This window comes from Lissotriton helveticus, chromosome 12 (assembly GCF_964261635.1).
Source record: "Lissotriton helveticus chromosome 12, aLisHel1.1, whole genome shotgun sequence".
Lineage (NCBI taxonomy): Eukaryota > Metazoa > Chordata > Amphibia > Caudata > Salamandridae > Lissotriton > Lissotriton helveticus.
In genome coordinates, this window is record NC_136073.1 from 496073910 (window position 1) to 496085939 (window position 12030).

Sequence of the window (12030 nt, forward strand, 5' to 3'; positions counted from 1 at the left end):
TTGCGCCCTCTGATCTCAAATATTAAGTCCTTTGGCATCGATTTAATCAATTGTGCAGTTGACACACAATTGGTGTTCTCTGTGGAAGGAAAGCAAGCAGTATTCCTAGGTAAATTCCAGGAAAGCATGTACAATACTTCCAATTGGCTCAGGAAAAACTCCTTACAATTTAATGGAGATAAAACAGAGATAGTATACTGCTGCATGGCCAAAATGGTGTGTCCTTTTTTCTCTGAGTTCAGACTCACCCCTATGGTCAAACTACTGATTCGAGTCAGAACAGTGCGTAACCTGGGGGTTTTAATGGGTGATAATCTTCAACCGGAGTCACAGGTCAACAAAACAGTTGGTAACTGTTTCTCCTTGATAAAAGCACTACGTCAGATCCTTCCACTACTGCCGATTGCTACTAGATCTCTAGTAGTGAGGAGTATAATATTAAGCAGGTTGGATTACTGTTACTCTCTGTACTTGGGAGCACCACAATCAGTGTTACTGAAGTTACAGAGGATTCAGTCCCTAGCAGCCAAATTGGCATTAAATAGGCAGCGCAGGTCCTCAACAACTGTAGCTTTAACCCCTTCGATGCTTGTGACGGAACCGTTCCGTCATCGGTCACGGCTGAGCTGTGCTGAGGACGGAACGGTTCCGTCACAACCGCACCCTGTTCTGGAATGTCCAGCACAGGGGCGGAATTGGCGCCGCACGGAAGTGGTTAAAGGACCTTCACTGGTTACCCGTCAACGAGAGAATTCAATTCAAATCCCTCTGCATTGTGTTTAGAGCAGTAAATGGCATGGGACAGGTGTCCATGCAGGAGAAATTTACTTGGTACACTCCTGGGAGTAATCTCCGCTCACCAAGCGCAAATCTGGTAACCACCACTCGATTCAAGAAGACTAGGACAGGTGGAAGAGCATTCGGTGTAGCACCCTCAAGACGCTGGAATGATCTTCCCTTGAACATAAGAAAAATTAAATCCCTACTCCCATTTAGGAAAAGCTTACAGACATGGCTCTTCCCTAGGGATTAGTAAAGCAATCATTGCTAAACCAGCAAATATGTTATCTTTATAGACACTGGCAACAGGGTGAGTCATAGCACCAGGATACCCTTAGTGTGACAGTTTTGTGCTATATAAGTCCAAGTTACATTACATTACATTACAACTGTGCATATCCCAAATTGTCAGCAATGTATTTATTGCCAAAAAATACATAAAAATAAGGTTAATCCCCCAGGGCAACCTATTGCATCATCTATAGGGAGCACCTACGAGACTACATCAAAATATATTGATTCTGTTTTGCGTCCATATGTACAAGCTCTTCTCTCATATGTTCAAGATACCGGAGCAGAGAGTTCCTCAGCTTGATTAATTACATAATATGGGGTGAAGACCTGTTATTAATGACTCGATGTGAACACTCTGTACACATGCATATCTCACAATTTGGGTATAGAAGCCAGTAGTAATTTTTTTTTAAAACATGACTTATCCTATTGCATGCATACTGAAATGCTGCTTACCACGATGAACACATGCCTAGCAAATAATTATTTTCTATTTCATCATGTAATCTATCGCCAAACCCGGGGAACGGCGATGGGAACTTGCTTCGCCCCCAGCTATGCAGGTTTTTACCTAGGCTGGTGGGAGGAGCAGGTGGCCCGTAACATCTTGGCATTTACCCAACACGTCATCCTCTGGGCTAGGTATATAGAGGATGTCTTCTGTATATGGAGCAGTACTGAAGATGAAGGCACACAGTTTGTAAAAACATTGAATGGCAACCAATGTAATTTGAAATTCATGAGTACTTTACATTCTGAATCTATTGAGTTTCTGGATGTAGAGGTTAAAGTCAAGGAGGACAAACTGGAAAGCAAACTGTTTCGTAAAGCTACTACCGGCAACAGTTTGCTTCTTGCAAGTAGCTGTCACCCGAAGAATCTGATAAACAGTGTACTCTATGGTGAGCTCCACAGAGCGAGAAGAAATTGTAGCTCTGAACTAACATTTCAGGTGGAAGTGATTAATATAAAGAGTAGATTCACTGAAAGGGGCTATTCCAATAAAGTGATACAGCAGTCATGTGACAAAGTTATGTCAGTACAAAGATCGAATACGCTATTAGTAAAACACAAAGATTTAAGTATAGATGAACTGATTCGATTCATAACCACGTATAGTAATCAATCATGGGAGGTCAGGAAATGTCTCAAAACATACTGGCATATTTTGAATATCGATGAGACATTGAATAAATATATAGGTGTGAATCCTATGATTTACGTTAAAAAAATGCACATCATTCAATGACATACTATGTAATAGCACCATACAAACTAAAAAATATCCTAATCCCATACAGGGTTTCTTTGTATGTGGTTCATGCAAGGCTTGCAAAAAGAGCATAAACCGCAAAGAGATAAAGCTTTCTAAAGGTCAGAAACCATTCCAGATCACCAAACATTAGCATGTAAATCAGAGTTTTGTGTGTACGCTTTGTGCTGTCCTTGTTCATTGATTTACATTGGCAGCACTATTCATCCAGTGAAAAAACGGGTCCAGGGACACATGAGGGCCATTGCCAATGAGGTCAGGCAATACCCAGTGGCCAGACACTTCAAGGAGTTCCAGAACAAGAATAGCAGTCTTTTACAATTCTGTGCCTTAGATAGAATCACTGTATCAGAAATAGGAGGCCACAGAGTGAGAGACCTCAGATGTTTAGAGTCTAGAATGATTATCAAGTTAGGAACAGTACACCCAATGGGATTGAACAAAGGTGACGAATTAGCAGTTCATTTAGGTTAATAGTTGTACCCTATTACACTGTCTTCCACTGAGTTTGATTTTATATATGCTTCTTGTATGCTTATTGTTTTTTTGTTTATATTTAACCACATTGTATTGTCTGTACTGTTTTTTATTCTTGTAGGCGAAGCAAATATCAGCTTGCGGATTGTAAGCAACACAAAAGAGCTGAAATATCTAAGTAGCAGAAGATCAAAACTGAAGAGAGGTTTTGAATAAGAGTTTTGTGGTGATTTGCTTAAGCTCACTGGGGCATGACGGACAACATTTTTGAATCGGGCAGAATTGTGTCACAATTGGTAGAGAGTGATTAAGCACCACTATATGATTGGCCACAGGGGCGGAATTGAAAACCGTCATAATTATTATAGAATTTTTCCAACACAAGAAATTTGTTGATGACACATCTGTGGATTATATTGATTTATATTGGATTTATTATGATCGATATAAGTTGAAACCACTTGAAATGGACCCTGTATATGCACAGTTTACAGCAACTCAAGTATATCCTATAGAGAAGTTGACAACTTCAAAATGGATGCTGTTTTTCCTATGTACAACCAAGCATTGGGACATGTCGTGCTACTTTGATTGTTATAATCGTGCACTATATGTAATTGCTCACTACAAACAGTCTGTGACGCGTGACCAAGGTGCGGCTGCACTGAAACGCTTTGGGCGTTTTCTTGCTAGTGTTTGAATAAAATTATTCACACTTTAATGGAATTGGCCTCGATTAACTTTTGTCTACTGACATTGGATTGATTGTATCGTGGAGGTTCGCACCCTCTATTAAGCCTGCCGCTGAGAGTCGCTGAAAGCATTTGTGAATTGTGTTGGTATATATATATATATATATATATATATATATATATATATATATATATATATATATATATATATATATATATATATATATATATATATATATATATATATATATATTCACTGAAAGAACCAAAGGGGTCAGGGGAGTTATAGTTCACTGGACATTTCACTCGTACAAAACCATAGAAATTCAACCATTATAGTTAGTTAAGCAATCTATATCTCGTGCCCACGCAATGCACTGCTGACGATGTCACATATTACATCATGATTCAATCAACTGGGAGGGTTGAGGAAACTTGTGTACCCTTTTATTTCCCCATGGTAAGAGCAGTAGTTTATCAAAGGAAAAAGGGGACACTTGTAACACTTCAAGACCGTTGGTTTCGGAAAAAGTGATTGGAAACCCTCAAAGAAAACAATGTTAATTTGGGGAGTGCGGTATATGTGTTTCATCCGCCCCACATTGAAGTCGTGGCAGTTATCATTGGGTATTCCAAAGGATGGTAGGTGCCGACCTCAACCAGAGGTACCTCCAGTCTCAAAGTGCAGTGTCAGAGATAGAGGATTTTTCGGATTTTTCCCACAAAAAAGTGTGTAAAACAAACTTTGCAAAAAAAGGAAAAAATCTTTAAAAATAGAGGAAGAGCACCCAAAAAGTTTTAATGGTGGTGAGCTTCCTCAGATTAAAATTGTATTCATACTAGAAAAAGATCGAGTTACTGGATCTATTGGTATTAAAAATTGTCGACATGTTTCAGCTCCTATGGCCCTAGGGGTCTGTGAAGCTTTCGTCAGGACTAACAAACAAGTACTAATACTCACACGATTTGTGCGGTATGTTGCAATTGGTCAGTCTTTACCAATCGTGATATTAGGATCAGCGTTTTCTGAAAAAAAGTAGTAAATAGACACACAACAAATCATATTTATCAATACAGTATGGTTGGGCTGCAGGGAAAATTGTCTGCATGTTCTATCTTTGTGGGACAATAATTGGTTTAATAACATTTTTATTTTCAATTTTTATATATTTGCTAAGCTTTTGCGCTTGTAAGTTGGACTAAAGAAAATTGTACAATTGGCATTTAAGGTCATTGGCAGTAGCGCATGGCAGGATTTATGGAAGGCATTGCCTGCTGTTTCGTGATAAATGATATTATTGTTCTGAGAATAGAGAAATGCCGCTTGTTTGCTTTCATACCTCGATATACCTCTGTAAATTGCAAGAAAAATGTTGCTTGCCTCTAGGAAAATGTCAGGTGTTTAATATTATCCCCAGACGCTATTTCATAATTCACTCTTAGGTTCTGGCACACACACTCGACGTTTCATGCAAAATGAGTAACTATAGCTAGCCTGCATCCAACTCGGAAAATAATATAACTCGGAAAATAATATAATATAATATCGGGCCGCTGTGCAGCAATCGCGCCTCATGTTAGGACAGATGGTAAAAAAGCTCTCGCGTTAATATGCTCAATGATATTGTTTTGTAGCCTGCAGTACTAAAGCTACGTTATCGTATGAAAAAGAAGAGGACGGAGAAAAACTGGTCCTACCTGTTTAGTATGGACGCTTCTCCTCATCGGGGTTACAGCTTTAATAAGCGCAGTGCTAGGGGAGAGGGAGACCCGATTAAGAAGTGGCTCGCGCCCCTTACCAGTAGCGGTTCGTAAACAGGAGACTCCATTACCCGCAACGAGGCTTTTCCTTCGACTAGTGCTGGCTCTGCCCCCGGATGTCAAAGGGACGTCAGAGGCTTCGTATACTTAAAGGTGCAAGCCTCATTTCGTGGTCCAATGATTTGAAGGAACAAACGAAGTTTTTTCTGTGTATTCTTTTAGAGAAAATGTTATTTACCCAGGAAGTAGGATCTGTGCCACTAATTAATGGCATATTTAAGATGTTTAGTAATGGAAAATTAATGATAACTAAATGGAAATCGTGGTAGTACCCCCAAAGCACCAGAGGGAGAATTCATTGGTGTTTCTTTATTTTCATTTTATGTACAGTTCAATGGTGTTTAATTCTTTCATTTTTTAGCAAACTGGTGCCAAGGAACGGAATCGTTGAGGCCATTCTCATGGGTGGCAAGTCGGTCCACCCACCTTTGTTCTTTCTCGTGTAGTGTTTTTTCGGGGGTGCGTGACTTGTCCAGCAGCATTTCGATCACTGTCCATCGCAGTTCATCACAGGTGTGACTCTGTTCTATGAAGTGTGAACAAAGCTTCGTTGTGTTCTTTTTTAATCGGATGTTGCTCCTATGCTCCCCAATTCTGGTTTTCACTTTTCGGCAGGTCATCCCTATATATTTTTTGTTACAGGGGCAGATAATCATGTAGACAACATGGGATGAGTTGCAATTCGTAAATTGTCTCTGAGTCCAGACCAGTGTCTCCGATAGTTGCAATGTTTTCGTGGCAGTTGTAGTTTTGCACGAGACACATGTGCCACAAGGATAATGCCCTGTGAGTGGTGACATCCTCGCATCTCTTATTATAGGTATACTTGATTTTTTAGTCGGCCGGGTATGCACTAGGACATCCTTTAGATTCTTGGTTCTCCTGTTGGCAAACCTGGGTTTTGGCCAGTCAAATCTGCCAGTGTTTAAAATATGCCAATTCTTTCTCACCATTTTTTTTGTACCTCATAGGTCGCTGGGCCGAAGGTGGTGACACAGGTAGTAAGGTCTTGAATAGGTTCCTTCTGATGGATTTGCAATAAACAGTCTCTGGGCTGGTTATTGGCTCTTTTTTTGCACCTTTGGATAGTTTTTTCGCTGTAATTTCTGTCCTTTAGTTTTGTACTAACTTCTCGTGCTTGAATTCTGTAGTCTTCATTTCTCGAGCAGTTCCTCTTTATCCTCAAAAATTGACTATATGGGAGATTGTCCCTCAGCGGTTTCGGGTGGAAGCTGTTGTATGAGAGTAAGCTATTCTTAGCTGTTGGCTTAGTGAAGGTCTTGGTGTGCAAGGTGTTGTTTTCCGTGAATATTGTGAGATCCAGAAAGTCCAGCTGACTGCTATTGGACGTATGTGTAAATTTGAGCCAGGGGTCTAGTTCATTGAGCCAGACTGTGAATTGTTCAAGATCTTGTTCTCTGCTCCAAATCAACAGGATATCATCAATATATCTCTTCCAGTATAAAATACTGGAAGAGAAAGGATTCGATTCGTGTAAGACGAATTTGTTTTCAAACTCGCTCACATACAGCCCTGCTACCGAAGGAGCAAAGGCACTGCCCATTGATGTGCCGTGGGTTTGTAAATAAAGCTTGTCTTCGTAGGCAAAAAAAAATTCTTTTAAGGCCAGTTTGCAGCATTCGAGGATGAAGTGCCTTGGCGTATTGTATTGCCAGCTTTGTGTGTAGAGGACATCCTCAAGCATCTGTATTGTTTCGTCCTGGGGTAGACTTGTGAAAAGGGATTCCACATCCAATCCCACCAATAGCATTGTTTCTGGGTCAAATTGTTTGTCTGATATTTGTATCAGAAGGTCTCTAGTATCCTTGAGGTATGTTGGGGTTTTCTGTACCAGAGGTTTGAGGAATTCGTCTGCAAATATTACATCATTCATGGCATGGTCAGTGACATCACTGATGACATCTCAAATGACATCACTGATGACATAACTGATGACATCATCCAGTGAATGTGGTTTTGTTTGAAAGTTAAATGTGTATTATATATACCAATCAGCATTGAAGAATGAGTGGATATATGTGTCTGGATGGAGGATTTAGTAGGTGTGTGACTGACTGTTTAAGTGAGTGATTTACTGTGTCTCACTAAATACATGGGTTAATGACTAAACTGTGTGAATGTCTGTATCACTCTGTTGTTGTGTAACCTGCTGCATCAGTTGGCCACTAGCTACATGAGTGTCTATATTGGTTATTGATTAGTTGGCTGAGTTTTTGTATGGGAGACTGAAGGTGTGTGGTTGGGTGGGGGGTGTGACACTGTGTGAGCGGTTGATTGAATAGATGTATGAGTTTAAGAGTGCATGTGGAAACAGTTGTATGGGTGAGTGAGTGTGTGTATGTATGGGTGTGTTGGTGAGCAAATATATGTCTCAGTGGTACATCTCCAACGAAGTAGAAAAGTAAAAGACAGTGTATGTGAGTGCTGATGTATATAAATAACTATACGTAAAAGTCAGTGATTGTAAGAGTGACTGTGGATGAGTGTATACTTGTAATAGTGATTATATAAGACACTAAGTATGAGTTACTATCTGTATGAATGAATGAGGCGGTGTGTATAACTGAGTAGGTGAGTAAATATAAGTGTGATTGATTCTTGGCATGAGTGACTAGGATGACTGCATAACTGACTAGGATGAGTGCTGGTGTGTCAATGTATATATAGGTGTATGAGTACATTTGATAGTGTTCTATTGATCAGTGACTACATGTATGAGGGATTCTATACGTGAACAAGTAGATGTGTGTGTAGACCTAGGAATCAGTGAGTGGGTATGTAGTAACTGGTATTGGCAGTCAATGGTTTCGAAAATGGTACTCTGTATTTTACAGTGAGTGATCAAAGGTTGTACTACTGTGTGAGGAGATGCATCAGATTGTCACGTGGATGATGTCATCAGTGATGTCATTTGAGATGCCATTAGTGATGTCATCAAAAATGTCACTGACCATGTCATGAATTATGTAATATGTGACATCATCAGCAGTGCATTGCAGGGGCACGAGTTATAGTTAGACAAACTACCTATAACAGTGGAATTTCTATGGTTTTGTAGGACTGAAATGTCCAGCTAACTATAACGCCCCTGAAGCCTATGGTTTTTTCAGTGAATTTCTAAGATTTTTTTAAATGCTAATTTCTAACTATAATGTGCCTGAAACCTATGGTTTTTTCAGTGAATTTCAAAGGTTTTTTAAATGCTAATTTCTAACTATAACATGCCTGAAACCTCAGTTTTTTTCAGTGAATGTTAAAGGTTTTTCAAATGCTAATTTCTAACTATAACTTGCCTGAAACCTAAGGTTTTTTCAGTTAATTTCAAAGGTTTTTCAAATGCTAGTTTCTAACTATGCCTACAGAGGTAGGACATGTGAAGAAAGTAGAAAAAAGGCACAGAAAAAGAAAAAGAAATGCCGAAAGAAGCAACAGAAGTCCACAAAGACGAAGAAAAAAGCAGGAAGAAGCAAGGCATGTGCAGAAAGAACCAACAGAGGAGCAGAAAGAGGCCTTGTTGCAAAATTATCCTGTGCCCACAACATTTTCAGACGGTTACTGGCGGTAACTGACTCTGACTAACCTTGTCTAGAGCAAGAGCTATGCTAAAAGTCACTTAGAGTACAGTGAAAACACCTACATACACTAGGGAACACTATGCGTTGGGGTACCCCTGTGATTAGCATGACCTCCTCTGGAAGGCCCTAGTATATAATAGGGCTGGGGGATTAAAACTACCTCTTAAAACGCGCTACGGGCGCGTTTGCACACTGGTGAAGGGAGGGGGGCTTGAGGGGACGTGTGCAAACACACCCTGTGGCCGTTTTAAGTTCGGAGGTTAAGTCGCCTTGAATCCTGACGGTCCTTGAGTTCCAACTAGCCAATAGGTACCCCCAGTAAGCGCCAGAGAGCTGTGGTGCAGAGAGGTGTGAAAAGGGGCATGGCTTGGACCACCTCTCTGCAACGCAGCACAGTGGCGCTTACTGGAAGCACCTGGTGGGCTAGTTGGCCCCCAGGGGCCCTCTGGATTGAAAGGGAATTAAGTCCCCTACTTTAAACATGCCACAGGGTGTGTTTGCACACATGTCAATTCAGGCCCCGCCCCCTTCCTTAACCACTGTGCAAACACGCCCCGTGGTGCATTTTAAGTTGAGTGATTAAGTCCCCTTGAATCCTGAGGGCCCCTGGAGTCCAACTAGCCCACCAGGTACCTACAGTAGGTGCCACAGAGCTGCATTGCAGAGAGGTGTAAAAAGGGGCATAGCCTGGAACTCCTCTCTGCAACGCAGCCCTATGGCGCTTACTGGAGGTACCTGGTGGGCTAGTTGGCCCCCAGGGACCCTCAGGATTGAAGAGGAATTAATTCCTCAACTTAAAACGCAACACAGGGCTTGTTTGCACACATGTCACCTCCGGCCCCGCCCCCTACCTTCACCACTGTGCAAACGCGTCCCGTGGCACGTTTTAAGTTGAGGGATTAAGTCCCCTTTAATCCTGTGGGTCCCTGGGGTCCAACTAGCCCACCAGGTACCTCCAGTTAGCGCCACAGGGCTGCATTGCAGAGAGGTAATCTGAGGCCATGCCCCTTTTTACACCTCTCTGCAAACTATCCCTGTGGCATTTACTGTCAGTACCCGGTGGGCTAGTTGGCCCCCAGGGACCCTTAGTATTGAAGGGGAATTAATTCCCCAAATTAAAACTTAAGTGTTGCTGGGAGGGGGTGGGGCCTCGGCAATGGCGGTGTTTTTTTAAAATTATTTTTAAAAAGGAGGGCTATGTGGCCCCCCTTCCTTTCCTATTTTGTGGGCCCTGGGGACCACATCCCCCACAGTCTGGCCCCCTTTTAAAAAAAAATTAAATGGGAGGGGGAGCGTGGACTCCCTCCCGTGGCCAATTTCGGCCCGGGGACCCCTTTCCCCGGGGCATGGCCAAAAATCTTGTTTTTTTATAGGAAAGGCCTCTATTGACCTCGGGGACTCCATCCCCCGGGGCCCACCTTTATTTATTATTTTTTGGGGGGAAAGGAGGGCCGCGTGGCCCCCTCCCGGGCCACTTCTTGCCCCAGGTACCCCATCCCCCGGGGCCTGGCCATCCTTTTTTTGTGTGAGGGGGCCGTGTGGCCCCCTCCTCACGCCAAATATGGCCCCAGGGACCAGTCCCCAGAGCCTGGCCTCTCCTTTTAAAAAAAAAAACACAGGGGAGGGGGGCTGCGTGGCCCCCCTCCCGGGCAACTTCTAGCCCCGGGGACCCCATCCCCGGGGCTGGCCCTCTCCTTTGGGGACTGTGGGGGGAGCCCCAATGCCCCCATGGTCCCTGCCAGCTCCCCACCTTCTGCGGGAGCCGGCATTGATTTTCCACATGGGTAGCTGCTAACATGCAGCTTCCCTTGTGGAAAAGTAATCTGCTTTGCTTCATTGAAGCGAGAGCAGGTTTTCCTGCTCTCGCTTCAATGAAGCAAAGCAGGTTGCAATGACAGGGCGGGAGCCGCGAGGCTCCTACCCTGTCATTGCAAACAGCAGTGTCCCAGGGATGGGCACCCTAGGACACTTCAGGAGCCGGCCCTGGGAGGTGGCCATCCCCAGGGCAATCCCTGGCTCCAGGAGTGGGGCCACGTGGCCTCCCTCCCATCAATGATAAAGCCCATCACAGACCCCAAAATTTGAATAATTAGTTCCCCGGGGAGGTGGCGATCCCCAGGGGGTGTGGAGGGGCTCGAACCCCCTACACAGGTATTATTAAAAAAATAAGAGCCCCGGGGGTGGCGGTCCCTGGGTCAGGGGGGCCATGTGTTCCCCAGCAAAATTATTAATCAAAGCCCCAGGGAGTGGTGGTCCCTGGGGCTTGGAGGTCTCCCCACACATAAAAAAATGAAGCACTGGGGGGTGGTGGTGCCTGGGGCTGCGGGGGGGGCCCTGAGCCCCCCGCAAATATTTATGGAAAGCCCCAGGGGGTGGCAGTCCTCGGGACTGCGGGGGCCTCCGTGGGCCCACGCTTTGTTTTTTTATTTTCTCTGCCAGATTTGCGCACCCAGCGCGATTTCGTGTGATTTTTGTTTTTTAAAATGTTTTTTGGTGGGCCCCCTGAGCAGGCCTAGGGTTCAGGGTATTTCTTCCCTGCCCCGTTTCCTTGCTTTGTATGTTTCTTTTTCTCTTTTCTTGGGCCTCGATGCTACAAAAGGCATAAGATGGCTGCCAAAACTTCCTGGTTTGAAGTGTTGTCAGCCAATTAGAATGCAGCTCGTGATCGGCAGGGTGTGCAGATCCACTGCGCCGCTATATATTGAAAGTTTTATTTTTTGTTTTCTCAGCAACTACTGAACAGATTGACACCATTTAAAAAAAAGAGTGCTTTCTGAACCAAGCACTATCTTTTTGCCAAATTTTGTGTGATTCCATTCAGCAGATCTAGCTATAGACGTGTCTAAAGTTTCCTATGGGAAATTGATTTTTTCACCTCTTTTTCTTGAGTTTCTCAGGAACTACTGAACTGATTTGCACAAACAGAGTTACCTTTTTGCCAAATTTGGTTTAATTCCGTTCTGCAGTTCGGGCTGTAGCAGTGTCTAAAGTTTCCAATGGGAATTAACATGGAGAAAACACGTTTTGAGACCTCCTTTTTTTCTCGGCCAGCGCTTGCCAAATTACCCCAAAACTTTCACGATAGGAACGGACCGGA